This window comes from Carassius carassius, chromosome 12, assembly GCF_963082965.1.
Source record: "Carassius carassius chromosome 12, fCarCar2.1, whole genome shotgun sequence".
Taxonomy (NCBI): Eukaryota; Metazoa; Chordata; class Actinopteri; order Cypriniformes; family Cyprinidae; genus Carassius; species Carassius carassius.
Window position 1 is genome coordinate 10,670,209 of NC_081766.1, and position 27,353 is coordinate 10,697,561.

The 27,353-nt window shown below is 41.3% G+C and overlaps 1 pseudogene; it reads left to right on the plus strand.

Annotated features, from left to right (window-relative positions):
- Positions 1–5,835: 5,835 nt before the first annotated feature.
- On the plus strand, positions 5,836–12,291 carry LOC132155398 (uncharacterized; annotated as a pseudogene).
- Positions 12,292–27,353: the final 15,062 nt, after the last annotated feature.

Sequence of the window (27,353 nt, forward strand, 5' to 3'; positions counted from 1 at the left end):
TTCGTCTGTATTCAAAAGCTACAAAAGAAATCAAACGTGTGGATCTGGAGATCTCCTCTGCTGCTGTATCAGACTCTGCTCTGTATTACTGTGCTCTGACGCCCACAGTGACAGGAAACACAAGAACACTGTTCAAAATCCTGACATGTGTGAAGACGTACATCTATTTTTATTTTTCATAAATGTACCTCTTATATAAATAGATTATGGAGAGAATGTAGAATGTTTTTTTAAAAATATTTTTTATTCTTTTTATCTCTTTCCCTACTTTAAAAATAAAATTTTTGCTAAACCATTAGATGGCGACATGCACCATGTATTCATATTATCAAGCCTCATTACAGAACTAGCTCCTCATTTACTATTTAATAATTAACAGATATCTTATTTACAGATCTGTTGCTCTACCTTTTTCATTGTCTATACAATAAAAACAACAACAACAACAAAATGAGTCTGATTGCGGTTCTATTAATATTCACAACTGATCTCGTTGAGAACCTCAGTATTATTTAATGTGGAAAGAAGCTCTTTAATGGAGCAGAACTGGGACCCCAGAGTCTCCTCGCTTTCAGTCGACTACATCAGAAACATCCACTGAACTCACTATAACTGGAGTAACTCTGTCCTGTATTACTGCGCTCTATATAAGAGTTGGTGATGCAAATTAATTTTTCTCTTTGAAAATGAACCACATCAAAATCATAATCTTTTAAACACAGAATTTTTTAAATTATGTGAAAACATCTGTGTCTGACTGTGATAACTAATAAGAAATTGTTTCCAGAGGTAATAAAAACATTTAGAGAAATAAAAAAATCTGTACATTTCAGCTATTTTACTTATTATTATTAATTATAATTGTGTTTATAATTCTTTTTCGTATGTTATAATTAATTATCATGTCACAACCGTTATAATACATCTCTTATTTCCCAAAATGCTATGCATGTGCTCTAATTTTACACTCAGTTTATTGTGCATAAATGATTAATTCGATTAATTTACTTAGATCATTTATTAATCATTCTAACTAACTTCTACCTTTTTCAGTTCTGACTGACTATGTAGAAACTGCAAAAAATTGTTACATTAATATAGACTTTGGTGGTATGAAAAGACTAATCTTGGATTATAAAACTAATTATGTGTGTGTGTTTGGGGACATAAGGATCCTTCTGGGGCAAAAACAGTATTCAATATGCAAAAGTCTCAGACAATGCCAAAATCTATTAAATAAAAATAATCTATCTCAAACTCCCAAACTCTGGAATAGCCTTCCTGATAATGTTCGGGGTTCAGACACACTCTCTCTGTTTAAATCTAGATTAAAAACGCATCTCTTTTGCCAAGCATTCGAATAATGTATCTCTTAAATTGTGAGTGTAGTTGCATCTGCATTTTTATTCTTTAGCTTGGGTTAAACTAATTTTACTTTGTTGGATCAGCAGCTATGCTAATGATGTCTCTATTTTGTTTCTATGTTTTGCCACGGGATTTACACAAGCTCCCGATCCAGAACACCTGAGAAGAGATGATGCTGACCCTCAGAGGACCCCAGATGATGCTAACCTTGAATCAACAAACAGAACTAACAATTATTGCTACATGTGTGACTGCATCCTATAATTACTATTAATTAATAATATTGATAGTTCATCATCTAGCTGACTACGTCTTGTATTATTATTATTATTTTTATTTTTCTAAAATCCTGTCAAACGTGCACAAACTACTAGCTACTACTAAATATTGTAGAAACATAATTTTCTGTAAAGTTGCTTTGTAACGATTTGTATTGTAAAAAGCGCTATACAAATAAACTTGAATTGAATTGAAAAATAAGACATTACTATTATATACTAATTAATAAATAATGGTAGAAATGTTGGTAAAACTGTCATTTGTGGGTGTGTGATTTCTAGAATTGGAAGGGTCTTTCAAAGAACCTTAATTAATTTATTCACTTAAAGCACTGTTAACTTTTTTTGGTCAACAGAAACCTGATGAAACAAATCAATGAAGATGCAAATGCACAGCAGAATCTAATAATGTCCTATAGTAAGAACATTTTTTACTATATAATTGTTCAAAACTCCACATTTTGCTGTTAAACCACAGTAAAGTACAACCTCTAACAACAATTTTCACACTCAGTTTACCTGGAATGAACTTCTAAACTTGAATCAATCATATGTACCTCACAAAAATCAATTCACCTGAAGATCAGCTCTTTATTAAACTATCACGTAAGCATATGCACTGACGACCTGATTATGGGATTCAAAATCTATTTTGCAAAAGTCTCTAAATGCCATCTGAAATTTTCATCTAAAATTAGGATTTTTATCAGGCTCCTATATTTATGTTCAGTTATTTCACTTTAATAGCCTGGAAAAGGACCTGCACATTGCAATTAAAGTAAAATGACTCAACCTAAGCATTGGAGCTTGATAAAAATCCTAATTTTAGATGAAAATTTCAGATGGCACTTAGAGGCTTTTGCATCTGAACTCTTCATGTAGATTTTTGAGAAACATTTACAATTCAGAAATATTTTTCTGATTACTAATTATTATTGACATTATTTTGGTCATATAAAAAAATTGTATAATAGCACTGTTAATATTATTGGTTAATTAATCGTTTGTTTTACTCTAACCAATGCAAGAACTTGAGAAGTGGTAGACAGCATCATCACACAGAAAGCAGGAAGTTTCAGTGTGTTTGAGAGTGAAACTGCAGAGAGTCACAGTAACAGATCTACAGCTCAGAGCACAGAGAACATTAACTCACACCTGATCTGATCAAGTCAACATGGAAAAACACCTGCTAATTATTTTAATTCTGACTTCAGGTACAATATGACACTTTTACTTTTATTACAGTGGTATTAATGAGATAATTTGAGGAAATTTTGTGTAACTTGTATGTCAAGTGACTTTTTCTTTTGTTTGTTTGATTTAGGTGTGATGACTGCAGACCAGATTAGGCCAAATAAAGAAACTAGTGTCATAAAAGAAGATGAGTCTGTGACCCTCAGCTGTTCATATACAAGCAGTGGTTATGCATATTTGTATTGGTACAGACAGTATCCTAATAAAGAGCTTCAGTATTTAATACATTCTTCACAATCAAGTGAAGAAAGTAGTGAAAGGTTTCATTTGACTACATCCACAACATCCAGTGAACTTACTATTAAAGATATAACTCTGTCAGATTCAGCTCTCTATTATTGTGCTCTAAGAGTTGGAGCCCAGTGATAGAAAGTCTATGTGAAGCCGTACAAAAACTCGAATTCATTTTTCACTTTGATGGCAAGCAACATCAAACCCACAATCTATAATTCACACAATATAATTAAACTTGTGGAAACACCTGTGTGTGGTTACTGAAAGGGTAATGAAAAGGAAACAAAATATAGTAGAATACTTCTCTAATTCCTTACAGTACATCACAACTCAGGGCTCCAAACTGCAACTAAAACGGTCACATTTGCGACCAAAAATATTAAATTGTAAAAAAAAATTGCCATGGGTCACCACTGGCAACTAGGCCTATGTATTTACATGTTATAACTTAAGGATTTGCATGTATAATTCCTTCGTTCCTGATTGTTTTGTGATCACATCTTTTGTTATGTTCACTTATTAAACGGAGACGATGCAGATCGAAGAGTTTCAAAGTCATCATCTCTGCCACGCAGCAGTGCTGACGCACACCTGATAAATACATCAAAACCACAATTAGTTATACACAGAAACTAATAAATTATATGGAAACAGCTGCTCTTCTGGTACATCCAGAGAGCAAATGACATTCCTAAATACATGCTGAGGAAAAACAAATACGGAGGTGATGCACCGAGTTCCAGGAGAGATTTCTTCAGTATCATGAAGTATCATCAGATTAATTTCCTCTGAAAATCAAGAATCTGAGTGTGTCTGACTCTGCTGTGTACTACTGCGCTCTGAGGCCCACTGTGACTGAAACACACTCAACACTCACAAAAAAACTTTAATCAATGCTGATCCCCATTCTGTGAAACAATCAGCCATTTTTTCTTCATTCTTTTTCACACATGTATATAAACAAAACCTTTTTTTTATTAATATATAAATATATTTTAAATTCAACAATATAATTAATGTTAAAATACAATAAATGTTCAATGACAGTCAAGCTTGCTGTGTGTTGGGAGAAAAGGGGGCAGGACTTGATATGACAATCTACACCCATATTATTAATATAAAGCACATCAGTGCATTCATTAACCTATGATTTATGTACTCTGTTAAAAATAATTATGGTAGGATAATTTATCATTCAAAACAACATAGAAGGATAGTTCACTTTTAAAAACAGTTCAGATCTGAAAAATGAAAATGGAGATATATTTATTGATCCTCATAATCATATCAGGTAAAGCACGCTTTTAGCAGTTCTAAAAACAGTAGTTCAACATGTTAAGCAGTGCATTCAATCAGTAGAGAGAACATTTTACATCATTTACATGCATGTGTAATTCTTTACATCTTTTTTTCACTGAAAGGACTTTGGTTGTGAAGTATCTTATATTACTTTCAGGTGTGTTTTCTGACAGCATTGGACCAAATGAAGAGGATAAGAGTATAACCAGGAAAGATGGAGAGTCTGTGACACTGAGATGCTCATATGATGCAAGCAGCAATGATATTTTGCTTTACTGGTACAGACAGTATAATAAACAAAAACCTGAGTATTTACTGTTGAAAGGAGCTCGATCATACAGCGGAGCTGTTGATATACAAGATCAACGGTTTCTGTCAACTACATCCCAAACCTCCACTGAACTCACTATTAAGAGTGTATCTCTGTCAGATTCAGCTCTCTATTATTGTGCTCTAAGAGCAACAGCCCAGTGATACAAAATGCCTAAGAAGGTTTACAAAAACTCACACACACAATTCTAGCTCTAAGAGTCAGTAATCAAACGTTGATAGTACCACATGTAACACTGAGATTGTAAACAACAGAATGTGGTTACACCTGCTGAACAATTAAGGACAGTATGAGAAGGGTATATACAGTCAGAAACACTTCATAAAAAGAGTCACCTTTATCTAAGTATTGATATGATTACATTTAAAGTAGTTCACATCAGTTAAATCACTGTTTTAAATAAAAAGAGATAGAGGATTGGTTGTGATGTCACTAAATCTTTGTTCATGTTAACTTATTCATATACTAATGTATTAGTTAATACATTAGTTAACATAAACTTACAATGAACAACTCCACTCTTCAGGATTACTTAATGTTTTTTAAATGTTAACTTACACTTTAACTAATGCATTTCTTCACATTAACAATAACTAGTTAATGTTGTGGTTAATGCATTAGTTAAAATGAGCTATAAATGAACCATGCATCTGTTCAGCATTACTTTATCTTTGCTCATGTTTAATTATTCGTATACTTATGCATTAGTTAATGTATTAATTAACATGAACTAACAACTAACTATGCCTGTCGATAGCTTTATTTAATAAGCTTTATTTAATTATAATACACATACATTTATTAAGCAGCTAACAACCACAATTAATAAACAATACTAACTCCCCATTTGGACACTGATTTGGGCTATTGGTAGACTTGGAAACCATCTTAACATCAACTGATAATTGGTGTTACCGAAATCATATTTTAACATTAGCATGGAGATATGTCTGGTACTGATTATAATAACAATTTCAAGAGGTGACTATATTTTGTGCTTTAAAAATCTAATTTGTTTTTGACAAGAATGATATTTTGCATTATGGAAAGGAATGATGGTTTAATTTGCAATGTTTAACATTTTATCGTAGGTGTGTTTTCTGACAGCATCAGACCAAATACGGATACAAATATGATCAAGAGAGAAGGAGAGTCTGTGACACTGAGTTGCTCATATGATGCAAGCAGCATTTATGTTTATCTTTGCTGGTACAGACAGTATCCCAACACAGAACTTCAGTACTTACTGTGGAAAGGTGCTCGATCATATGAAGGAGAACATAAAATAGAACAACGGTATATAGAACATCCACTGAACTCACTATTAAGAGTGTAACTCTGTTAGATTCAGCTCTCTTGTGCTCTAATAGTGAATCTGAATCAGCAGATTCTTATTTAATTTGAAATATATACTGTGCCGGAAAGCCACTGCCACCAGAGATCGGATGAGCTGGTTTGCTTACAGCTAAACGGAGTTGTAACATATTTTTGCCGTATAGGGGCAGGGAAGAGATTGAATGAGTAGAGTACAACGAAGGCAATCTTTAAAGTCCAAGTGATTTATTTACTGAAAGCTGTCCCGCCACACGTGCTCTCACCTAATTTCAAAATAAACAAAAATAGTCCAATAAAATACTCAAATTAACTTCACATAACATAGAAATAAAACACGCTGATAGCAGCAAAACAAGACTTCAGACCTGGCCAGGACAATTAAGACTCACTTGAGACATACACATTCCCTGCATTGGGCTTCACATGCTACAGCCCTTCCCAAAACACAGAGCTATCACTTGTATGCGATCTTCCCGCCAAACACTAGCAGATCTGTGGGGGTAAATTAACACTCAAATCAAATCATAACATACCATAAATCAATATACACAATAACACTGTGAACTAATGTTCACGTGATGATAACCTTTCTCTAATTATGACTTAGGGGAGAGCGGGGTCGGAAGTAACGTGGGACGAAAGTAAAAAAGCGGTTTTCTCAGAGCCTCTTACTGCATTTGCATTCCAAGCTATGACAGCATGTTCAACACGCAACCCTTGATGGAGCTGATAAATATCACGTGATTTATTAAGTAAATTATTAAAGCGGTCATTTCTTGTTTCATGTGTCACAGTAATGATCAATCTACAGGTTATTTAGTGCTTTAACACATCCTACAGTTTGCATTTTCAGAGTTTTTCAGTATAAAAGTAAATCGGGTTTAAATGTCAGAAATTTCTGTAGGGACGTAAGTAACAATTGTTACTTTTGTCCCATTACAGTGACAAGAATTATTTATTTTGTTCCGATGCATACTCTGAATTTCTGTGTCTTGCATCAATTATTAAAAATGTTAAGTCATATTAAACAAAAAAAATATGTCAGGAGTGAAGGTTAGAAAGACAGACAGCGGTCTGGTTTTATCCAGATGTTTATGAGAGGGCGTTTCTGGACATAGAGGAACATCACTCTCTGGGCAGCTGCTTCGTCGCATTTAATTTTTTAGGTTTTATCCTTACCTGAGCTTTTACACCTCCACCTACGAATTTGCAGTGTTTCCAGATTTTTTAATGCACATTTTGAAAATATGCAAAAAAAACAACTGAATGGAAACATGAATATGCCTACTGTCACATTATGTTTAGAATTTACAGTATATTATGCTAATGTAAATCAGTTTTTATATTGTTCATTCTGTTGAAAGAAATGCTTTTTAAAAATACATTGATATTGACAATCAAAAAAATATTTGAACCAATTCAAGTTTGTACAGTCGGGTTTTGAGACATTTGATGAAACTTAAATTTATAATGAAAATATGAATATGTAGTTAAATCATTTTTTTGCAAAAATAAAGGACAAAATATGTTTGCAGTTACATATTAACAAGGTCATAGTCAGGTATACTTCATAAAAATAAGAGTAACAGAAAAAAATCTAGCTTATATTGTTGTGTTACTTTTGACCCACCTGTGTGTTACTTTTGTCCCAACCGACAGGGTCGAAAGTAACAATGTGCAACTTATGTTCAAAGTGATTCTACATTTCTACAAACTACCACCTGATATTGATAGACCACACTTCTGAGTTACTAGCAACAGCAGAAATATATTTCTGTCACATTATCTTTTAAAAAAAATTTGGTACTTTCGCCCCTGCTCTCCCCTAGTATCTCATTATATTGAGAAACTTTATCCTAATAATGAGAAGATTTTTCATAATATTGACTTAGTTTCTAGTAATAATGAGAAACTTTCTCGTAATAATGACTTAATCCACAAAAACTCATGTAGGCTACTACTCAGACACCTGTGAACACCAAGCAATCTCGAGTCCTAGACAGTGCATCATCTTTATTAGCCTAAGAGGAAGTAAATTCATGTAAATGTTAGCATTAACCATTATACAGTGGCATTTTTGCAACAACTGGGAGAATCATAACTGGAGAGACTAACTGACCAACAGGAAGCTTTGGATCAGCTGAATGTGTATTTTTCAAGCATTCCATTGCAGCATTCACTGTAATTTTTCTGCACAGTGATGACTAGTGAAGAGTGTTTCTTCTCATTTACTTCTGTCATCATTTACATCATTACATCATTTCCCCCTATTTTTTTTCTTTTCTTTTCTGCAGAGCTCAAGATACTATGAAGAACATGAGGGGGAGTAAAAGATTTTCATTTTTGGGTGAAGGGCAATCACTGCAATTAGCGATGTAAATAGTCTGCCAAACTAAATGTGTACAGTATTACTACAATATATATTTTATTTAATTCAGCTTGGTGCATTAAGTTAGACCTTTAGTAATAGATACTTGTATATTATTTGCTCTTACAGGGGCAGAAATGAAAGCTCCCAAGCAAAGAACTCAGCAAATTAAGATGTGGAAAGGCATGTTACATAACGACCACAATTCCAGATAAGAGATTTGGAAAATGAGCAACAACAAGGAACAGTAGTAGTCACTCAGAAATTATCCATAATAATGGTTAGGTGATTATTTAAATTATTTTGCCATGTACAAAATGTAAAAAAAAAACAACAACAACAACATATTTACCAACATGTTCAAATCTATTTTTAAGTTTTTAATGTTTTAAGCTTTACTTCAATGTTACAATCCAAGTTTAAGTAAATGTATTTGTAATTTTGCGAAATGTGTTATTTATAAATATTTTATCTACACTGTATAACTGCTGTTTTTTTATTGCATGGTTTTGTAAATAAGTTTATTTTCCTCATGCTAGCTTGATCAAGTGAGTTCTTTAATGGGTTTTAAAATTTAATTCATAATAATGTCATGTTTATTTATGTCATGTTATTTATATTATAATCTATTTAATTAAAATAAAAGTAAACATTTTGGCTGAATATGAATTTTAAATGAAATATAAATGAACAGTACAGTAGATACAGAAATGAAACTGGGCCACGTCTGGTGTGTTGTACACGAATTTGCTATCTGGGTCATCAGTGTAGGGATCGTCAATCGTCAAACATCAAATTTAGTGCTTTTCTAAACTTTAGTGTCAGCAGTTTGCTTGATCTAATGGATCTAATCCTAAAGTATAACTTTTCTTTAAACTGTTTGTTGTTTTTCATTGATGGTGAGCTGTGATATTTTGCTGGATTTCTGATCACCAAGAAATGCTATGCAAAGGTACTAAATATGGCAGCCACAAAAAAATAAAATAAAATTAAAAAAATACAGGTGTCTGAAACACATGAATATTAAGCATGCTAATACTGTTTATTACACCAAATCCATGCAAAAATAGCCTAAAGTTTATGTTTAGTGGATTATGATGTGTAACACTTTGTGCCATTAGATGGCAGTGTTCTCAGAGATTCACTGGGAACTGCAGCAATGAACAACAGAATTGAAATCACAGAACTGAATTTGGGTATCATGTGGTTCAGAGAGGAGGGACTCAGTGTTCACAGACCTGACATGATCTAATTCTGTCTGACAGAGACTGTGGTAGAAATTATTCAGTCTGATTCTTCTCAGAGTGAACACTTGCACAATGGATCTTTATTCAGTTTTTCTGTTCTGTGCATTAACAGGTATTTACTTGGTTAGTTCTCCTTTTTTCTGTTTTATTGAAATCATTTAATTAAGAAGAACTGTTTTCTTTTTCAGCTACTGTCTTTGGAAAGTTAATCAAATCAAATAAAACTGATGTTTTTTATGAAGAGGGTTCAGATATTGTATTGTCCTGTAGCCAATCACCTGGAGCTTCGGATAATATCTACTGGTACCGTCAGTATGAAAGATCAAAACCTGAATTTCTTGTAACCACCTACGGTAGTGCAAAAGAACCGGAGGTGTCTGATGTAGATCCAAGAATCTCTGTTAAAGTTGAAAAAAGGCAAAAAATCCATGCGGATCTGAAGATCTCCTCTGCTGCTGTATCAGACTCTGCTCTGTACTACTGTGCTCTGAGGCCCACAGTCACAGGAAATACATCAGCTCTCTACAAAAACCTGTTACAATAAGAGACAAAAGAGAGAAACAATGAGGAAGAAGTAGCTGCCACTTACAATAATTTGTCTGGTACAGTAAATAACAATAATAACAAAAACAGTGAATAAATCACAGCCAGTTACCTAAATCAAAAGATAAACAACTCATTTAATAAGTGTATAGGTAAAACAATCAAAAACATTCTAAACTAAGTGAATATTTGGCAAAATAAAGATGAAGTGCATTAAATCGTTGATGTATTTCCTCAGCGACCAGCATGGATCAGCTCCAGGCATGACGAAGCAGATATCATCCTCTTTTGGAAGGGCAAATAAAGTAGTTTCATTTTCACAGTGAAACACACAGCATCTATACGACATGACAGCGGCGGCAAGTCGTGGCCTGGTGGGGAAGTCGTGGCCTGGTGGGGAAGTCGTGGCCTGGTGGTTAGAGAATCGGACTCCCAATCGAAGGGTTGTGGGTTCGAGTCCTGGGCCGGCAGGAATTGTGGGTGGGGGGAGTGCATGTACAGTTCTCTCACCACCCTCAATACCACGACTGAGGTGCCCTTGAGCAAGGCATCGAACCCCCAACTGCTCCCCGGGCGCTGCAGCATAAATGGCTGCCCACTGCTCTGGGTGTGTGTTCACAGTGTGTGTGTGTGTTCACTGCTCTGTGTGTGTGCACTTCGGATGGGTTAAATGCAGAGCACAAATTCTGAGTATGGGTCACCATACTTGGCCGAATGTCACTTCACTTCACTTCACTTCACTTCACTTCACTTCAACAAAAATACTACAATGAGAATAAAAGGTACGCCTTCTTTCTTTGCATGAACATCTGTGTGGCATTATGCACATCTTCCACATACTGACTGCTCCGGGTGTGTGTTCACGGTGTGTGTGTGTTTACTGCTGTGTGTGTGCACTCTGGATGGGTTAAATGCAGAGCACAAATTCTGAGTATGGGTCACTATACTTGGTAGAATGTCACGTCACATATGTTAGAACGAGCCGTTTTAGGGGGGCGTGGACGAGTGTTAACTTTTATAAAGAATATACCTTTGCATTTGAGACTTTAGTTTTTGCAACTTCGCAGATCTTCTTTATTCACCAAGAGCTTGTAACACTCCAAAGAGAGTCATATGACCCCTTTAAATAAATCTCATGTGCAATTAATAGTGCAGGTTCATGTCCGCCACAGGATGGCAGTGTTCACACATGGAGATAATGCTATGTTTCAAATTATGTAATATATACTGTATATATAAAAATAGCTACACTATACAGCTACAGAGTAAATATTTTGTATATTTCCACCTGTTAATACTTCCACGATTATGAGAAATGTGAGGAAATTAAACAGTGATGCAAGCCATGCCTTTATAAAGTAGGAAGTTCCTGTGTGTTTGTGTCTGATCTGCAGTGACTTACAGCTCCGAGCACTGAGAGCCTCAACAGAGAACTGAACTGATCTGATTGAACATGGACAGATGCTTTATAATGATTCTCATCGTGGGAACAGGTACATTATTTATGAGTGAAAACAGCAGAAACAGTCTATTTACACTAGCACAGTATTTATTAGTATTTTTGGCTAAAAGTGCTGTGAAACAAATTTGCAATATATATATATATATATATATATATATATATATATATATATATATACAGTATATATATATATATAACATTTTATTGTTATTATTATTTATTTATTTATTTTCAGTTCATATATGCTTATTGTTGACAGGTTTGGTGGCTGGAGACAGCATTGATCCAGATAAAGGGACAGAAAAAAACTCTCAAAAAAACAAACTGTCAAGCTGAGCTGCTCATATAGTGCAATCAGTGCTAATGTTTTGCTTTACTGGTACAGACAGTATCCCAACAGAGACCCTCAGTTCTTATTATACAAATATGCACCGTATTTGGGTAATTATGAATACACCTCTGATGATCGATTTCATTCAGCTACAACACAATCCTCCACTGAACTCACTATCACTGATGTACGTCTGTCAGATTCAGCTCTCTATTATTGTGCTCTAAGAGTTGTAGCCCAGTGAAATAAAACATGAGACATGTCATACAAAAACCTGAAGCTCTTTTCACTTTGAAATTACCTAGTGAAAACCACAATCAAAACCACAATCTATCCAGCTCTGAATGTAATAAAATATGTGGTCACACCTGTGAGAGTCTGAATTTGGCCTGTTATAAAAAAAAATAAAAAATAAAAACATAAAAAAAAACGCTGTGGCAGGGGGGCATGGTTTAGCGAAGTCTGCAGCGGGAGAGAGAATCAGGAGACGAGCGGTAAGTGAGTGGTTTGGGCAAAAATTATCATCACCTGTTTCTTGTTCTAGTAATTGGCGTGGAGAGAGTATAAAACGCCAGGAGAGTCGGAAGCAAGCGAGAGAGAGTCGGAATGCTGACCCAAGCCGGAAACGGAAACGGAAACCGGAAAGAGTGAAACGAAAGTAGCGTTGTCAGAATAAGAGTCACCGTTTGGGTGTTTGTAACTTTTTAGTTCTCTTTGTTTACAATAAACCTGTCAGCAGTCCAGCCGACCCCTTTGTCCTCTTCCTTCCATCCAACGAACTTTGCTACACTGGTGCCGAAACCCGGGAGGAAGTAGGACCGTCGCCGCCGCCATGCAAAGTCCAGCCGCCATGCCGCTTGCGGATATCATCGCCTCCCTCGCGGTCCTTCACCGCGAACAACACCAGGCCCTGCTGGACCTAAGGACGGATCACGAGAGACGTTTCCAGGCCATTCTCTAGGCCCAGCAGGAGGACCGCGAGAGGTTACGGAGCTGGATCGATCGGGAGGTTCGCGCCGAGGCCGCCGGGCCGCCCGCTGCACCCATGCACCTACCGCTGCACAAGATGGGGCCCCAGGACGATCACTGCCCCGAGAGCAGTGGCCGGTGCGCCTCATTCCCCTGCTCTCTGGAGAGGCCCAGGTGGCCGCTCAACAACATCCGGTGGCGAACCTCCTGGTCTTCGACGACCTAAAGAGGGCCGTTCTCCAGTGGGTCGGCCGGTCGACCGAACAACACCGCCAGCGGTTCCGGTCCGGAGACGCCAAAAATTGGGATAGGTGGCTAGAGCCCTTGTTATTCGCTGTGCGAGAGGTCCCGCAAGCCTCCACGGGGTTTTCCCCCTTCGAGCTTCTCTATGGACGCCAGCCCCGGGGGGTGCTCGACGTACTGAGAGAAACTTGGGAGGAGGGACCATCTCAGGGCAAAAACGAAATTCAGTATGTGCTGGACTTGAGACCAAAACTCCACGCATTGGGGCGGCTATCAATGTTGAATTTGTTACAAGCCCAGGACCGCCAGAGCCAGCTGTATAACAGGGGAACTAGGTTACGCAAATTTGCACCGGGAGAGAAAGTACTTGTATTACTCCCAACGTCGAGCTCCAAACTAATGGCTAAGTGGTAGGGAAGGAGATCTCGATTATGAGGTAATACGGTCTGACAGGAATGGGTTCCGTCAGATCTACCACCTCAATCTCCTTAAAAAATGGAATGAGGCGGAATCAGTGAAGTTGGCAACGGTGATTGGCGGAGAGGATGATCTCGGGCCAGAGGCGAATATCAAACCACAATCCCTCGCCCTGGCTCCAGGTGGAGATCACCTCTCGCTGTCCCAACTCACTGATTTAACGAAATTGCAGGCAGAGTTTGCTGACGTCTTCTCGCCCCTACCGGGCCGTACTAACCTGATTCAGCACCATATCGAGACCGAGCCGGGCGTGGTAGTTCGCAGCTGGCCGTATCGTTTACCTGAGCACAAAAAAAAAGTGGTTCAGGCTGAATTAGGTGCTATGCTTGACATGGGGGTAATAGAAGAATCTAATAGTAACTGGGCGAGCCCGATAGTTTTAGTTCCGAAAACGGACGGCTCAGTCCGTTTCTGTGTAGATTACCGCAAGGTGAATGCAGTGTCGAAATTCGACGCGTATCCAATGCCGCGGGTTGACGAGTTGCTTGATTGGCTAGGCACGGCTCGCTTTTATTCGACATTGGACTTAACAAAGGGCTATTGGCAGATTCCCTTGTCTCCATTGTCCAGAGAAAAGACAGCTTTCACAACGCCGTTTGGATTACACCAATTTGTTACCCTTCCGTTTGGCTTGTTTGGGGCCCCAGCTACCTTTCAGCGCCTCATGGACAGGATTCTGCGGCCCCATGCTGCGTATGCGGCTGTCTACCTAGATGATATCATTATATTTAGTAATGATTGGCAGCGGCATATGCAGCATCTGAGGGCTGTCCTGAGGTCGCTGAGGGGAGCGGGGCTCACGGCCAACCCAAAGAAGTGTGTGATTGGGCGGGTGGAAGTAAGGTATCTGGGCTTTCACTTGGGGCATGGGCAGGTGCGTCCCCAAATTGATAAGACAGCCGCTATTGCGACCTGCCCACGTCCCAAGACCAAAAAGGAGGTAAGGCAGTTCTTGGGGCTGGCGGGATATTATAGACGTTTATTCCTAATTATTCGGACCTCACCAGCCCTTTGACTGACCTTACTAAAAAGGAGGTGCCAGATACGGTCCAGTGGACGGAGCCGTGTCAGCAGGCCTTTACTCAGGTCAAGGCTGCCCTGTGTGGCGGGCCGTTGTTACACTCTCCTGATTTTTCTCTCCCTTTTCTGTTGCAGACAGACGCGTCGGACAGGGGGCTGGGGGCAGTCCTGTCCCAGGAGATAGAGGGGGAGGAACAGCCGGTGCTGTACATTAGCCGGAAGCTCTCGAAGAGAGAGGCTAAGTACAGCACCATCGAGAAAGAGTGCCTGGCCATCAGATGGGCCGTCCTTACCCTCCGCTATTATCTCCTGGGACGGGAGTTCACCCTCTGTTCGGACCACGCTCCGCTGCAGTGGCTCCACCGCATGAAGGATACCAACGCGCTGATCACTCGTTGGTATCTAGCTCTTCAGCCTTTTAAGTTCAAGGTGATCCACAGGCCGGGTGTTAAGATGGCGGTGGCCGACTTCCTCTCCAGAAATGGGGGGGGCTGCAGGCCGGATGGCTCCCCGGCCTGAGTCGGGCGGTGGGGGTATGTGGCAGGGGGGGCGTGGTTTAGCGAAGTCTGCAGCGGGAGAGAGAATCAGGAGACGAGCGGTAAGTGAGTGGTTTGGGCAAAAATTATCATCACCTGTTTCTTGTTCTAGTAATTGGCGTGGAGAGAGTATAAAACGCCAGGAGAGTCGGAAGCAAGCGAGAGAGAGTCGGACTGCTGATCCAAACCGGAAACGGAAACCAGAAAGAGTGAAACGAAAGTAGCGTTGTCAGAATAAGAGTCACCTTTGGGTGTTTGTAACTTTTTAGTTCTTTTTGTTTACAATAAACCTGTCAGCAGTCCAGCCGACCCCTTTGTCCTCTTCCTTCCATCCAACGAACTTTGCTACAACCGCAAAAAAAAAAAAAAACTTAAATGTTGCAACCAAACCAAATCTGGTTCAAAAGTGCTTAACAAATTTACTATACCACCACCCAATATAAGGTATAACTGCCCTAAAATAACAGTATTGGTAATTTCCAAAATACCAATAAAAAAAAAAAAAAATTCTGTAATGGTTTGTGCTCTTAAATCACATTAGTATTTATAATGCTAATTGTTGTTGTCCATAATTTTTTGAATTTACTGTTTTACAAGAAAGTTTTATTACTGTTTTATTAATTTTTTATTCAGAACCCAATTACAGGTATTTATGTGCAGTCCTTAATAGAAAAGTTTGTTTTAATGGTTGAATGTTACTCTTGATTAATTTCTGACAATTGATTAATGTAAGACGATACAATTATTAATTTTAAACAAGTTTGTGTGTGTGTGTGTAAATACTATACATATAAAAACCATTACTCCTATGGGATGTCCCCACTTTTCACAAAAAAAGAAAAGAAACGTGTGTGTGTGTGTGTGTGTACTCATACACATATGCACACACACACACACACATTTACAGTAAGTAGTTTCTGACATAAGCATATATTTTTTCCTGATGTTAGAAAATAAACAGACTCCATCAGTGGGAGGAGTTTATTCACACTGTTGAGAGTGTGAGCCAGAGTGAAACAGTTAAAGTCTATTTTTGCCGTCACTGTCAACACTGAAGACATCATGTTTGTCTTAACCTGGATAATAATGCTACTTTGCATGGGTAAGAGATATTCATTCAAGCTATTTGTTTTAATTATGAAAACAATCAAACAACAACAAAAATCATTAAACAGCTGAAAAAGAAAACGTTTAAAATAAAATTCATTTAAAGTTATAGATCTATTATATTACAGTTTTTTTTCGATTACTAAACGATAGTGGGCACAACTGAAGTCACATGTGCAAAACTCTAACTACAGTCTGCACAGCAGCAGTTCATGTGGACCAAACTCTAGTTCGTTTTTCATTGCTTGAACACAGTTTTCAAAACTCTACACACTTATCCCATGACTTTAACCACAACCTGCACAACACTGTGGATTAACAGCACTTTGTTCAAATGCTAACACACTGCTGTCAAAACTGTGAACCACACATTCAAAACAGAATAGATTTCAGCCTTGTGACTATCAAACACTCCTGTTTGCAATTTCAGGATTAGCCCTGAAAATTATTTGTTCGAATTACAGTATGTACTTTTAGTTTCTACCTTTTTTTCTCATTACTGTAATTCCGAAAATTACTACAGGCTATTGAAGCAAACTGCTAATTTTCATTTACCTTAAAGAATTATGTTCTAAAAATGTAAATAAATCATGTTAAAGAATGTCACTCTTTTCTTTGAAGAAAATATGACTTTATATGAAGTCACTGAAATTGTTCAAACTGTAAAAATGGTGCTCACTGTCGTTTAGCAATCGAAAAAAACTGTAATTTACTACTTGATTAATTGGTTTCTTTTCTTTTCCACAGGAACTTCTTTTGCTGATACAATACAACCACTGTCTTCAGAAAAATATATTGTTGAGGGTAAAAATGTGACACTGTCCTGTAATTACAGTACCAGTACTGGCACTGTTAACTCTCTCCAGTGGTATCGACAGTATGTCGGAGCAAAACCAGAGTTCCTACTTCTTGTCGATGAATATTCAACTAAATCTGAGCCTGATCTTCGTCTGTATTCAAAAGCTACAAAAGAAATCAAACGTGTGGATCTGATCATCTCCTCTGCTGCTGTATCAGACTCTGCTCTGTATTACTGCGCTCTGCAGCCCACAGTGACAGGAAACACAAGAACACTGTTCAAAAACCTGACACGTGTGAAGACGTACATCTATTTTTATTTTTTATTTTTCATAAATGTACCTCTGTTATAAATAGATTATGGAGAGAATGTAGAATTTTTATTATTATTATGATTATTTTCCCCCCTACTTTAAAAATTAAACTTAATTTGTAATGATTTTTGCTAACCATTAGATGGTGACATGCACCATATATTCATATTACAGTTTTTACAGACGCTAGGACACATTTCTCAACACTTAGGTCACTTTTGCAAAACTCTTCATACAGTGAGCACAACAGAAGTCTTTGTGGGCTAAACTGAGGATCAATTATCATTGCTTTGGCACAAGATGCATTCAATGACTACATCTCTCAAATTTCATGAATTATTTTCTCACTCAGACACAACAACTGCCAAAACTCTTTGTACGTACAGGCCAGTTTGCACATGCTTACATACTGTTTTCAAAACTGTTAAACTTATGTTCAAAACAACAACATAATACAAAACTGAATAAGACAGCAATTTGCTTCATTTCTACAGTAATATTTTAAAGAAATATATTTTAAATCTTAAAATTAAATGCTATAAAAACAATTGGACAATTAGTAGATTAGCGTTACTATTGTCTCTGTATCAGTGGATGGTGTGGATACAAATTCTTGTATTTTGGAATTACTCAGTGCAAAAAAATTAAAACAAATAAACGACATAAAATATTGACGAATTCTGCATCATGTCCGATTCATTCCAGTAACATATATTGCAGTGATTTATAAACAGAGATGTGTCCTTGTTTTACACAAGAAAACATTGTATAATGCTACATGTTGTTAGTGTTTTTAGGTCATTGTTTTGTGGGTGACAAAGTGTGTTTGTCGGCTGTCGACCTTTGCTAGTGTTCTGGAAGAATGAGTTGATTGAGCCCTTAAGAAAGTGTTTTGGTAGTTGTAGTGTATTTTGAATGTGAAATGAACTGCTTTGCCAAGCCGAAAGTTGGTTAGGAGAACTGTGTGAAGAGTTTTGCAAAAGTGACCTAAGTATTGAGAAATGTGTCCTAGCGTCTGTAAAAAACTGTATCAAGCCTCATTAAAGAAAAATTAGCTCCTCTTTTACTATTTACAGTTTTTGCCCGCTGCTTGAACACATTTTGCAAAAGTTCGCTCATTGTGCCAAAACTCTGCACACAAGTAAACATGACACAACATTGGGAAATATACAATTCACATCTGTGTCAAATTGAAACTCTAATATCAAAAACTAACTAACAAAAACTGTAATAATTAACAGATATCTTATTTACAGATCTGTTGCTCTACCTTTTTCCTTGTCTATAAAATAACAACAACAATAACAACAACAAAATGAGTCTGGTTGAGGTTCTATTAATATTCACAATTGATCTTGTTGAGAACCTCAGTATTATTTACAGTTTTTTACGATTGCTATGACAGATTTTTCAATACTTTTAACAATTTTCCAAAACTCTTAACACAGTTAGCACTACATCCGCCTGTGTAAGCTATACTAATAACACATTTCTTGTTGCTTTAACACAAAATGCATACAATTAACACAAATTTAAAATGCTTGAACTTCTTTTACACACAAGCTCAAACAAGACCAAAACAATGGATTTTTACTGCCAAATTTACCAATGATTTAACACTGTATGTCAGAACAGATAACACCATGTTCTAAACCTAACCTTACAGGCTAAAGTCAAGGTAAACAGCTGTTCATATTGTGAATTGAAACACAAATATATTCCCTGTATTTTATTCCATTGCTAATGAGAAACAGCTTATTGAAGTTATGCAAATATATAAATCACAGCTGATTCCCATCTAGGAAGCACACTCAGGTGTTGAGGTTCTTTCAATCACATGATCATATGTTCTAAAAGAGGACTCTTTGGGCTGATCTTGTGTGGAAAAGAAACAATATAGAGCAACACAAAGAAAGAAAGAAAGAAAGAATGCCTGCAAGAGGGAGAGGAAGACGAGTACCAGGACAAGGGAGAGGAGTGGGGCAAGGACAAGGGCAAGGGAGAGAAGTGGGGCAAGGACAAGGGCAAGGGAGAGGAGTGGGGCAAGGACAAGGGAGAGGAGTGGGGCAAGGGCAAGGACAAGGACCAGGGAGAGGAGTGGGGCAAGGACAAGGGAGAGGAGTGGGGCAAGGACAAGGACAAGGGAGAGGAGTGGGGCGAGGACAAGGACGAGACAGAGGAGTGGGGCGAGGGAGAGGGAGAGGAGTTAGAATGCGTGGTGGCGCTCAAAGAAGGACCAGAGCTAGGGTAACTGATTAAATAAGAGCAACTATCATTGACCATGTCATAAACCATGGGCTATCATATAGAGAGGCTGGTGAACGAGTACAACCAAATCTCAGCCGGGACACAGTGGCATCCATTGTCCGTATTTTCAGAGAAACCAACAGGTAGGATATTGCTTCTCCTACAGCAAAGTGTACTGTAAATACTGTAATATTACCATTTACAGTATTAGAGTGACTGTATGCCTCCGGTCTCTAATATGTAACTGTATTTTGTTCCTCTAAGGATTCAACGTCTACCTCCCTCAGGGGGCAGAGGAAAGCTCCTGAATGAAGAACAGGAACTTGCTATTGTCAACATGGTGATTGCTGACAATGAAATAAAACTAAAGGACATTCAGTCCAGAGTTGTAGAGGACAACCTTGTCTTTGGGAACATTGCAGCAATCAGCATAACATCCATTTCTCGGACTCTAGCTAAACACAGAGTCCTAATGAAACAACTATACAAAGTTCCTTTTGAAAGGAACAGTGAGCGCATCAAAGAACTCCGTCACCAATACGTCCAGGTAAGGTTATGCAATACAGTCATTACTGTACTATACACAGTGTGTTTTGCAGTAAACTACTCTATAAACCTGGAGTACATTAGGACATACAGTAGATATACAGTACAGCACAGCATGTACATACACTGTGTCTAATTACTTTCAGAGAGTCATGGAGTTGGAGGCCAATCAAGTCCCACATGAAATTATCTATGTTGACGAGGCTGGCTTCAACTTGGCGAAAAGGCGTAGCCGTGGGAGAAACATAATTGGCAAAAGGGCCACAGTTACCGTGCCGGGCCAGAGAGGAGCCAACATCACCATGTGTGCCGCAATCTCCAACAATGGTGCACTCCTGCATAAATGTGAGATTGGCCCCTACAACACCGACCGCCTTCTCCTATTTTTAGAAGACCTGCACGAAAGATTGGTGCCAGAGGTAGAAAGGGGACAGGTGGGAGACCACTTGCCAATATATGTGATCACATGGGACAATGTGGCATTCCACCATTCCCGTGCAGTCACAGCATGGTTTGACGCCCATCCTAGGATGGTGTCCCTTTTCCTTGCTCCTTACTCCCCTTTCCTCAACCCCATTGAGGAGTTTTTCTCATCCTGGAGATGGAAGGTTTTTGACCATCGCCCACATGACCAAATGTCCCTCCTGGATGCAATGGATGCTGCATGCCAAGACATCACAGCTGAACACTGCCAGGGGTGGATAAGGCATGCAAAAAGATTCTTCCCACGATGCCTTGCCAGAGAAGATATCAGGTGTGATGTGGATGAGAACATGTGGCCAAATGCAGAAGACCGGGCAGATTAGAAGTTTACTTTGTTTTTTTTTAATTATTATTCCGGTGCTTTTTCTGTTTGTATATCTTGCAGTAATGTCCTTTTGCAAATAAAGTCTTTACTGCAGCAATTCTGTCTCTGTCTTTTTTTTAGAACTGTAACTGTACATTCTATAAAGCTACTCTGAGATGGTCATTCATTTTTTGTGACAAAATGCATGCATTTACTAAACCCAACAAAACAAAAATGTAGAGAGGCTTCAAAAGAAACTACAGTGCAAAACACAATCTCTGATCAATACAATATACTGTACTGTCCATTGTATAAGGGCAGACCTGTCACATAAAATAATGCAGTTTCTGTAATTTCAGCTGATGATAGTGTTTTTTTGTCATTGTGTTATGATTGACTAAATGTTCCTGTTGGAAGAGAACATGTGTTAGTGTTTTGAATAATTATTTGATTTTGAAACATGTTTGCAGTGTTTTGGTAGACATAGTGTTTGTGTTAGTGTATAATTGTATTTTGAAAATTTGATTTGGAGTTTAGTTTACAATGTGTGATTTTTAGCATGAAATTAACCGTTTTGCCAATTGTGTGTTTTAGGTGTGTTGGTGTGTTAAGAGTTTAGGAAATTTGTTAAATGTAAAATCTGTCATAGCGATTGTAAAAAACTGTAATGTGGAAAGAAGCTCTTTAATGGAGCAGAACTGGGATCCTTGCTTTCAGTCGACAACATCAGAAACATCCACTGAACTCACTATTACTGGATTAACTCTGTGTCAGATACAGCTCTTTATTACTGTGCTCTATTTTTCTCTGTTTGAAACGTACTCGGTTACTAACGTAACCTCGGTTCTCTCTAGAAGAGGGAACGAGTACTGCGTCTTAGCTAAGACGCTACGGGAAAAGTCTCTTTTCATGAAATACTGAAGCAAAAAATTATCCTTAATTTTGAATTTTTGTAAAGCGCATTTGCAGCAGTACACAGCCATAGGCGAGACGGCTCGCTCGCTCATTGGCTGCTCAGCGGCAAGTGCACAGCCTATCGAGCGCAGGCTGATGCAATATCAGACCAATAAGAGCGCTTCGCGCCCTCCATGCCACTTCCCGCCGAAACGGATGTGGCCCAACCCTATAAAAGGAGCTCGAAAAGGCTGACTCACCTGATTTATTTCATCGCCGAAGCGAACCAGAGTGAATCGTACGCACGGCAGAGAACGCAGTACTCGTTCCCTCTTCTAGAGAGAACCTAGGTTACGTTAGTAACCAAGTACGTTTTCTTACGAGAGTTCTCTCGTACTGCATCTTAGCTAAGACGCTACGGGAACCCCATGTAAAGCGCCGTGCGCGCAGGGATCACACACCAATAAACCTGAAGCAACGCCCAGGATTTACAGTGCACAGTCACCCGAGGGACTCACAGAGAGTCCAGGACAGGAAAGGGGGGGGGGGGGGGGCCCTCCGTCCCATATCTAGCAGCACCCGTAGATGCGGCAATATAACATCACACAGTCGAGGCAAGGCCTGACCAATGTGGCAATGCGGGTCTTACGCAATACTGCCCATATAACAGTCGGCAGCGCATAATGCTCACGAACTCAGAATTCCCATCAGGGCCCAGATTCGGCTATACAGACAGCAGCCTTGCTTGCAAGGCGGGAACCTCCAGGTTATAGAACCTGATAAATGCAGACGGCGAGGCCCAACCTGCCGCCATACATATATCCTGCAAGGAGATCCCAGTAGACCCCACCCATGACGAGGCGACGCCCCTTGTGGAGTGTGCTCTGACGCCCAGTGGGCACTGAAGGCCCCTGGAAGCGTAAGCTAACGATATGGCGTCAACTATCCATCTGGATAGAGTCTGTCTCGAAACAGCCATTCCCTTGGAACGTCCACTGAACGACAAACAGCTGCTCAGTCTGTCGAAAGACAGCGGAGCGAGACACATAAGCTCTTAAAACCCTAACAGGGCAAAGAAGACTCGAGTCTCCATCCTCTCCTGACACAGACAGGGCAGACAGGGCAATAACCTGAGCCCGAAACGGCGTGTTGAGGGACTTCGGCACACAACAGTGCCTAGGTTTGAGTATGACCCTTGAGTCATTAGGCCCAAACTCCAAGCACGACAGGCTCACCGAGAGCGCGTGCAGGTCACCCACACGCTTCACTGAAGCGAGAGCCAACAAGAATACTGTCTTGAACGTCAGATGCTGGAGGCTAATCGATTGGATAGGCTCAGAAGGGGGACCCTTCATGGCCTCCAAAACCGCCGCGAGGCCCCATATAGGGACTGATGGAGGTCTGGGAGGATTCAGCCTCCTAGCTCCTCTAAGGAAGCGGATGACCAAATCGTTCCTTCCTATTGACTGACCGAGCGCTGTTTCAGAAAACGCTGCGATGGCCGCCACATAAACTTTGAGCGTGGATGGGGCTCTGCCCTTATCCAACAGCTCCTGTAGGAAGGAGAGAACCTCCGTCACCTCACAACTAAGGGGTGAACATCCCCGAGCCGTGCACCAGCTGGAGAACACCGACCACTTCGAGGCATACAGCCGTCGTGTCGACGGAGCTCTAGCCTGAGTGATGGTATTTAGCACTCCCACTGAGAGATCAGCGGGTAACCGTTGAGCGCCCACACATGGAGGGACCACAACCACGGTTGAGGGTGCCAAATCAAGCCCCTGGCCTGCGAGAGGAGGTCCCTCCTCAACGTCACTGGCCACGGGCCGATGTCTGCTAACTGCATCAAATCTGGGAACCATGGTTGGTTCTTCCAAAAAAGTGCTACAAGCAGTATTGAACATCTTGTTTCTCTCACCCGTTCTATCACCTGCGGAAGGAGAGAGACGGGAGGGAAAGCATAAAGCGGCAGCACGGCCATCTCCGTGACAGCGCGCTTTCGTCCATGGAAAAGAACGCGGGGCAGTGAGCGTTTTCGTGGGACACGAAGAGGTCCATCTCCGCCCTGCCAAATCTCTCCCACAACAGCCGGACTGTTTGCGGGTGTAGAGACCATTTGCCCGTTGGAATGTTGCTTCTGGACAGCCTGTCTGGACCCAGATTCTGTAGCCCAGGCACATGAACTGCCCTCAGCGAGCGCAAGTTGCGCTGAGCCCAAACCAATAGGCGTTCTGCCAACCTGCACAGGTTTCGGGACCCGAGACCGCCCTGGCGATTTCTGTAGGACACCACAGACATGTCGTCCGAACGGACTAAGACGTGGTGTCCCTTGATTCGGGGACAAAAGCGCGTCAGCGCGTTCTCCACTGCCAGCATTTCCAGACAGTTGATATGTTGGAGCCTTTCCCATTCTGACCACAGGCCAAAGGACGGTCTGCCCTCGAGCAGCGCTCCCCATCCCGAAGTGGAGGCGTCCGTCGACACCATCTTCACTTTTGAGGAAGTCCCCAGGCTTACACCTGATTGGTACCAGTCGTTTGCTGTCCAGGGTTTCAGGGCTGTAACGCAGCCCTTATTGACCTTGAGACGCAGTCGACCAGGTACCCGCGCTTTCAGCCAGAACTGCAGGGGGCGCATGCGGAGCAGGCCCAACTGCAGAACCGGAGATGCTGAGGCCATGAGACCCAGCATTCTCTGACATTCTCTGAGCGAAACGGTCGCGCCGCAGCGGAGAGAACTCGCCGTGCGCTGAATGCCCAATGCGCGCTGTGGTGACAGCCGCGCCGTCATGGAACGTGAGTCCAGAGTTAAACCCAAAACAGTATCGTCTGACTGGGGTTCAGCGACTCTTTGTCCAGTTGACACTGAGACCAAGTTTCTCGAGGTGATCGAGTAAAACGGCCCTGTGCTCCACGAGCTCCGCTCGTGATTGAGCCAGAATCAGCCAGTCGTCCAAATAGTTCAGCACTCGCATGCCTCTGAGTCTGAAAGGAGCGCGCGCTGCGTCCATGCACCTCATAAACATACGAGGAGCTACGGACAAGCCGAACGGCAGCACTGCAAACTGGTACGCCTGGCCCTCGAAGGCGAATCTCAAATATCGCCTGTGACTTGACGCCATCTGTATTTGAAAATACGCGTCCTTCAGATCTATTGACATGAACCAGTCTCCTCTGCGAATATGCGCGAGGAGCTTCCTGGTCGTAAGCATTCTGAAACTGCGTTTCACCAATGCCTTGTTCAGCTGTCTTAGATCCAGTATGGGCCTGAGACCCCCGTCTCTCTTGGGCACTAGAAAGTATCTGCTGTACAGCCCCCCCTCGCTTTGAGCTTGAGACACAGACTCTACAGCACCTCTGCTCAACAGTTTTGATATTTCGGCCCGAAGTATGCGTGCTACTTCTGTTTTGACCGTGGTTTCGCCGCGAGCTAAAAAGTGCAGAGGGCGTCGAAAAAACTGTAGCGAGTAGCCTCTCCTTATAATGCCTAGCACCCAATCTGAAACCCCTGGAAGCACTGAACATGCATCTGCATGAATGGCTAAGGGCTGGATGCGAAGCGCGCTCTGTTGACTGAGCAACGGCGGCGCTTCGGTGTGCTGTAACATGGGCGTTACGCCTGTGGCATTTGAGGCGGGGAGCGCGCTGATCACAGCGGGCAGATCGCTCCTCCTCGACCCCGTCCCGGCGCTTAACCGATTGAGGGAGGGCTGAGCGGGTCCCGTGGGACTCGTGATGTCTGCGAGTAACTGTGGGCTGCAAGTGTGCACATTTACTGCTTTCGACTCGCTGTCTGCCTGGGCAGAGCGTACGTGCACGGGTTTCGTTTTTACAGAAACCACGCGCCGTGTGTGACATAGTGTTTGTGGACACTGAGGAGTGGGCACGTTTACTATGTGGAGCGCGTGACCGATCTGAGTCGATCTTATAGGCGCGAGCCCTGTGTGCAGGGTTGTGCTTACATGTGGAGATGGGCACTGAGGAGTGGGCATCGTCACTACATTTATAGCACCATCGGCCGTGGCCGGGACACCAGAAATTACACCTCTTTCGGGAAATAACTGGGTAGCCGTGATAACGGTTTTTGTGTGCAGGCAAGCGGGCAACCGTACAGGCTTGCGCATTGCAAAAGACGCTGAAACAGTCACAATCCCTGGAACTGAAACAGCGGCGCGCTTAGGTGAGAGTTCGGCCGCAGCGACTCGTACACCGGCACTTTCCTAGGATGGCTTCGGGGCTAACAGGCCTCACCGTAATCCTCTGCCGCGGTCCCTGCGGCGCGGGGCGACGACCGGTAGAGCGAGAACGGGGGTCTCGAGCTGCGTTGCTGAAGCTGTTGTGATAGCGGCTTTTGTGTGCACGCAAGCGGGCAACTGTGCAGGCTTGCGCGTTGCAGAAAACACTGAGACAGTCACAATTCCTGGAACTGAAACAGCGGCGCGCTTGGGTGAGAGCTCGGCAACAGCGGAACTCGTACACCGCCGCTTCGATGAAGCAGCCATCGTGTGCAGTGCAGACGCAGCCTGCTCAGCAGCAGAAGATTTGCGCAAGCAGAGGTGACGTCATGCAGCAGGCTTTAGATGGCAACACCGCTTGTCCGCCGTCCAGCAGAGGGCGGACAAAGGTGCGTCGCTATCGCCTGTTCCACCGGCGGAAGTGACTGGTAGTTCCTGTTTTTAGCATCATCCAGTGTGGAGAATGCTAGTGAGACAGACGAACGAGTTTGCGCTGAATATGGAGCGTTCCAAGCCTTTGCCACCTCTTCGTGAAGCTCAGGAAGAAATGAGGTGGGCTTTGAGAAGTACGCTCATCCGAAAGGAAACTACCATCCAGCCGGGAACGAGAGGGGGGGCGCTGGTGCAGACCACTCGAGGCCTAGACTCGTCGCGGCCAGCGTGAGCACTCGCCTCGGCTCCTTCTCGATGTCAGCTCGTTTGCTGGGCTTCTGAGCAGAAGGCGCGAGATCCTCGGAGCTCGCCCAGCCCTCACTTCCCGAAGCTAGCAGAGTGCGGCTCCTCAGCGCAGTCACCATGGCAACAGCTCGCAGTGAGGGCATCCGCCGTCAGCGAGCGCGAGCGCTGCATGATCTTCTCCCAGGCAGGAGACACAGATGACGTACCGGTCTCCCTCGCTGAGTGGGGCTCTGACGAGCCGCAGGAAGGCATCTTAAAAAAGACGCAAGCTCTTTTACGAGTGTGTGTCGCAGGGCGAACACACACACACGCATAAAGAACAGTTGGATATAACAGAATTGAAAGGATATGTGCGCCGGAGAGCGCAGCAGGAACGGCAGTGGAAGGCGGCGAAGGCCAGCAGCTTCAGAAGTTGCTCGTCTCGCTGAGAGGCGCTTGCTTCCTTCTTGATCCAGC